The sequence below is a fragment of the Zalophus californianus genome, chromosome 1 (genome assembly GCF_009762305.2).
Source record: "Zalophus californianus isolate mZalCal1 chromosome 1, mZalCal1.pri.v2, whole genome shotgun sequence".
Taxonomy (NCBI): Eukaryota; Metazoa; Chordata; class Mammalia; order Carnivora; family Otariidae; genus Zalophus; species Zalophus californianus.
In genome coordinates, this window is record NC_045595.1 from 1,175,359 (window position 1) to 1,181,263 (window position 5,905).

Below are 5,905 nucleotides of genomic sequence, written 5' to 3' on the forward strand. Positions count from 1 at the left end.
GGGACGCCGCCGCAAGGGACCTCGGGAGCGGCTGGCCGCGGCTCGCCTGACCAGAGACGCCGGCCCTCGAGGGACGGAGGGCCGTCGCGGACGCAAGGGCCGGGACAGGCGGCCGCGGGAGGAGGGATGGAGGGCGCGGGCGGCCCGGCCTGGAGCCTCCAGGAGCTTCGCCGGCGCCGCCGCCCTGCCCTCGGAAGCGGCAGCGGAACCATCTTGAGCCCGAGGCCCCGACGGCGCCTGGGCTGTCCACCGCGCGCCTGATCAGGGGGGGAAAAAAAAAAAAAAAAAATCCCTCAGGACCCGGCGGTCATTCACCTGCTTTTAATTGGCGTTTCATTAGCATGTTGCCTGAAGTGCCCCCTGCTGGACGAGGCGGGTCCTGCGGGCGCGTCTTCCCGGTGCCTCGCCTCTGCCCCGGGGTCCGCTTGGCTGGCTGTCAGTGCGTGCTTGCGGGCAGTGTGAGGCCCACACCCGCGGGAGTCCTCATTCGCTCGAGTGTTCACACGAGGCCGCGCGCCTGCTGTCTGCCAGGACCTGCCCTGGATGGGCCCACGGACAAATGAGGGACGGTGGGGTGGGGCGAGGGGAGGCTCAACAGCCTGGGCGGGGGGCGCGGGAGGCCAACATCTTGATGGAAAATTCGGAGAACGGGGCGTCTGGCTGGCTCGGTCGTAGAACCTGCGACTCTTGATCCCGGGGTAGTGAGTTCGAGCTTTGGGCATAGAGTTTACTTAAAAAAAAAAAAAAAAAAGATGTAAGACTGACCCATTGCATGTTGGTGGGATTACAAAATGGTGCAGCCACTCTGGAAAAGTGTACGGCGGTTCCTCAAAAAGTTCAAAGTACACCTACCATATGACCCGGCAGCCCCACTTCTGGGTGTGTATCCAAAAGAACGGGAAGCAGGGTCCTGAAGAGATGTTTGCACACCCCTCTTCGCAGCAGCAGGATTCACAGTAGCCAAGAGGTGGGAACAGCCCATACCTAGCAACGGATGAGCAGATACACGTGGAATATCCATGTAACCGAACGTCATTATTCAGCCTGAAGAAGAAAGGAAGGGACCCCGACGCCTGCCACGACGCGGAGGGACCCCCGAGGACACCGGGCTCAGCGAGAGGAGCCGGACCCGGAAGGACACATCCCGCAGGAGGACCCCACTCCCAGGAGGTCCCCAGAGGAGTCCCGTCCACACAGACAGAGAGGAGAGGGTGGGAGCCGGGGCGGGGGCAGGGGGTGGGGACAGAGTCTCCGTGGGGGGAGACGGAACGTTCTGGAGACGGCGGGTGGGGTGGCTGCAGGACCGTGGGAGTGGGCTTCACGCCGCTGAGCTGTGCGCTTAGAAACAGTTAAAAATGGAACATTTTATGTTATGCATTTTTACCACAAGTACAAATTAATGAACTAAGAAGTACAGCAATGGAGGGCAGGTGGGATGGGGAGGGTCAGAGGTGACTCTCCAGAGGACACAATCTCAGCTTTTGTCCCAATGCTGTCTCCTGGCGAGCCAGTGGGTCCTGAGGGCAGAGAGCCCTTGCCTCTGTGACCCTGTTGAATGCACTCAGAGTTTGAAACCCTGGGAGTCCCTGGTTTGAAACGCAGTGTCAACAAGGGTGCATACAATATTGCAGGCGGGTTTCTAGGCGTGGGACTCTTTCTCTCTCTCTCTCTTTTTTAAGATTTTGTTTATTTATTTGAGAGAGGGAGAGCATGAGCAGGGGGAGGGCCAGAGGGGGAGGGAGAAGCAGACCCCCCTCTGAGCAAGGAGCCAGACACAGGGCTCCATCTAAGGACGCTGGGATCATGACCCGAGCCCAAGACGGATGCTTCACCAACCGAGCCACCCAGGCGCCCCTGCACGCGACTCTTGAGCAGGCTTCCAGGCAGGACACAGCTGGAGGCTGTGAATGTGTGAGGGTCCTTGTTGTCCAAACCAGGAGGGCGATGGGGAGCCATGGAGGCTTGGAGCACTGAAGGATGCAGGTGGGTTTCTCCGCTTGACAGTCACATGTCTCCCTGGGGATTTCCCACCATGGCAGCCTCAAAAACCTTCCCATTCTCCCAACAATCTAGGGATTTTATTCACACCTGCCTGCATTCCACCCTCATCAACCTGGGGATCTCAGGGTCGGAACCCAGCTGGACACAATCTACAACACGTATCTGTAAAATGGATCAGTATGAAGGAATGAATCTGCCCTCCATTCTGGGGGGGGGGGCAGAAAACTGCATTTAATGCGTGCCACCTGGGGTAAGACTTTAGGGATGAAAATAAGAAATGCAGCAGAGGCAGATGGGAGGCATCTCCAACAGGGCATCCTGGGCAGATTTTCCCCTCTGGGTTTTTTGGGGTTTTTTTTTTTAGATTTTTTATTCATTTTTTAACAGAGAGAGGTACAGCAAGAGAGGCAACACAAGCAGGGAGAGTGGGAGAGGGAGAAGCAGCCTTCCCGCCGAGCAGGGAGCCCCATGTGGGGCTCGATCCCAGGACCCTGGGACCATGACCTGAGCCGAAGGCAGACGCTTAACTGACTGAGCCACCCAGGCGCCCAACTCCCCTCTGTTTTATTCCATGCAGTGGATTTTTCCTTTTTTATTTAGGGGAAATTTACATTAACAAAATTAATCATTTTATTTTATTTAAGATTTTATTTTTAAGTAATCTCTACACCCCAGGTGGGACTTGAACTCATTTCCCTGAGATCAAGAGTCACATGCTCTACTGACTGAGTCAGGTGCCCCCATAATTAATCATTTTAGAAGTGAAAATTCGGGCGCCTGGGTGGCTCAGTTGGTTAAGCGACGGCCTTCGGCTCAGGTCATGATCCTGGAGTCCCGGGATCGAGTCCCGCATCAGGCTCCCTGCTCGGCGGGGAGTCTGCTTCTCCCTCTGGCCCTCTTCCCTCTCGTGCTCTCTATCTCTCATTCTCTCTCTCTCAAATAAATAAATAAAATCTTTAAAAAAAAAAAGAAGTGAAAATTCAGGGGCATCTTGTACCTTCACTGTTCTGTGCAACCATCACCTCTATGTAACTGCAGAATATTCCGAAGCCAGAAAGAAGCCCCGTCCCCATCAGCCATCCCCTCTCCCCAGCCCCCGGCCCCCACGAGCCCCCTTCCCGTCCGCGGATGAGCCCGTTCCGGACGTGTCACCCACGTGGACTCACACCAAGTGGGCCCTTCTGTGTCTGGCTCCCTCCCTGAGCGTCGTGGGCTCGGGGTCCGTCCCCGGGGCCGCGCGTGTGGGCGCCTCGCTCCTGGTTGCAGCCCAGTGCCATGCCCGTGTGTTGTCTGTTTTGTGTGTCCATCCCTCTGTCGAAGGGCATCGGGACATTGTGAACTGTGCGGCTGTGGACACGCATGTGTTTGTTTTTGGTGTGTGTGTTTGAGCACCAGGGCTTTTTTTTTTAGTAGGAGTTTTTCAAATGATGTAAATTTGTCTGTTGCCCATGTTTAAAACGTGGCGAGATGTCACCAAAAACCTGCAAATCCCAGGCTCTGTATGAACAGTTGGCCACCCTGGGTCCACCAGCTGGTGATTGCCACGGACCCCTGTGAGCACACGCGGGGCCCCCTCCCAGCCTACTGCTCTCCTCACCTCAGCCACCTGGCCCCTCATGCAGGGGTTCCTCAACACCTGCCATCACCAAGAACAGAAAGGCAGGCCCCCTGCAAGTGGCCTGACAAAGTGTGTGAGGTAAAGCCCACCTAGTCTCTATCCAGGCTCACTGGTCTTGGGCATCCATTTAGCAAATATTCACCAAGTGCCTGTTACGTGCCAGACAATGCTAGAAACACTGGGGAACAGGGGGAAGATCCTTACCCTGGTGGGGGTGGTGCTCTAGGTGGGGGAGACAGATAATAGGAAATAAGGAAATGAGATAGCATGATCTTTTTTTTTTTTTTTAAAGATTTTATTTGAGAGAGAGCGCACAAGAGGGGGTAGGGTCAGAGGGAGGAGCAGACTCCCCGCTGAGCAGGGAGCCTGATGCGGGACTCAATCCCGGAACTCCGGGATCATGACCCGAGCCAAAGGCAGTCGCTTAACCAACTGAGCCACCCAGATGCCCCAAGATTGCATGATCTAAGTGCTGGGGTCGGGGGGGGGAGAGAAGAACAGGGTATGCGGCTGAGAGAAGAGGTGATCCATGTAGTCCTCTGAGGAAGCTGGGATTTGAGCACTTCTGAAGCAAGTAGAGGGGGATGGGCATTCCAGGCAGAGGGCACAGTCTGTGCAAAGGCCCTGGGGCAGCACTGGGTGGGCATGTTGGAGGAACAGAGAGGAGGTCCGCATGGCTGGAGCAGGGTGGGCAAGGGGGAGAGAGGGAGGAGTGGAGAGCAGGGAGGGGAAGGGGGCAGGTCGTGCAGGGCCTTGGGGACATTGGTGAGGACTTGGGCTTTTCCCCCAGGGAGGTGGGAACCCCAGAGGGCTGTGAGCAGAGCGGGGGCGGGGCCTGATTCGGTGCTCACTGGCGCCCTCTGGTGGCCACCGAGGGGGGGGACGGACTGTGGGGGCGACCGGGAGGCCATGGTGGAGGGGGCTGCTCCGCTCCAGGTGGGCGACGACGGGGTGGACTACGTGGAGACACAGGACGGGGTGGAAGTGGGCCGATTTGGGATGTGCTTTGAAGATAGAACTCCAGGGAGATTTCCGGATGGAATGGACGTGGGTAGAGGCAGAGTGAAGGTCAAGGGTGACCCCAAGGATTTTGGCCCGCCACCTGGAAAGCTGGAGGTGCCGATGCCTGAAGGGGCGGTGGGCACATCGAGGGTCCGGAGTAGGGGTCCGACCAGGGCGCGTCGTCGGCACATAGGGGACGTGAGCGTACAGGGAGGAAAGCGAGAGGGGGGCCTGAGCCCGGGGTGCGGGGGACCCGGAAGGGTCAGGGGTCCCCGAGGCCTCACGACCAGGGAGCGTCCCCAAGACAGGAGGGGACATCTCGAGCTGTTCAGAGCACGTGGGATGGTGTCCAAGAGAGACAGGCGGGAGGGGCTGCGTGCGTGGACCCCGAATTCCGGGGACTCTGCCCAAAGGGGCAGAAACGGCAGCTGGAGCCGGAGGGGGGCAGTGGGACGGGGGTCCGAGGAGTAATGTCGGCGAGCCTGCGGGGCAGAAGCCAGTAGAAGGGGGACAAAGTGAAGCAGGGGTTAGGGGGATGCAACAGGGAGGCCGTCCTCGAGTAAGGGCGAGCGCCCCCTGCCCAGCTTGCGGGCGGGCGGCCTGCGCGGCCGCGGGGTCAGGACCCCCAGGAGGGCTCGGCGGGAGCCGGCGGGGCAGTGCCAGGGGCGGCCACCAGATGGCGCGGCCTTCGCCTTCCCCGGGGCGGAATCAGGGAAGCCCCTGGGGAGGGTCTGCGCGCCCCCACTGGAGCCACACCCGCCTTCGGGGCTCTGGAGACCGCGGGAATCTGGGCGTCCATTTCCTAGGAAAGGGCTTCAAGACCCTCACCAGCTTCTCAACGCTCCCGGGGCCGCTGAGCCCTCCTCCGGCGGGGCCTCCCCCGCCCAGGCCCCTCCAATCGGGAGCTGGCAGACGGCAGGCGTGCGATACGTGAGCAGACCCGCCGGGCACGCAAGCCTGGCGCGGCGCGGAGACGGCGGGGTCCGGGGACCCCCTGGGGACGAGCGCTGTCACGCCCACCAGCAGCCCCAGGGGCACGGCCGCCCCCCTGCTCCCGGAGCCGGAAGGGGGCGGGCGCCGGACGCCCCCGGGCGCCGTGTCACCGCGCCTCCGTTGCCGGGTAACGGAGCGGGAAGGAGGGGGCGCCGCTGCGCGGGGCGTGGGTGACGCGGGGCAGCAGCCCCCTCCCCAGGCCTTAGGGCCGAGGGAGCGTTATCTCGTGTCCCAGCTAGTGGGGTCTTTTCAGGGCCCCCAGCCGGAGGCTGGTGACCTGGGGGCTACACT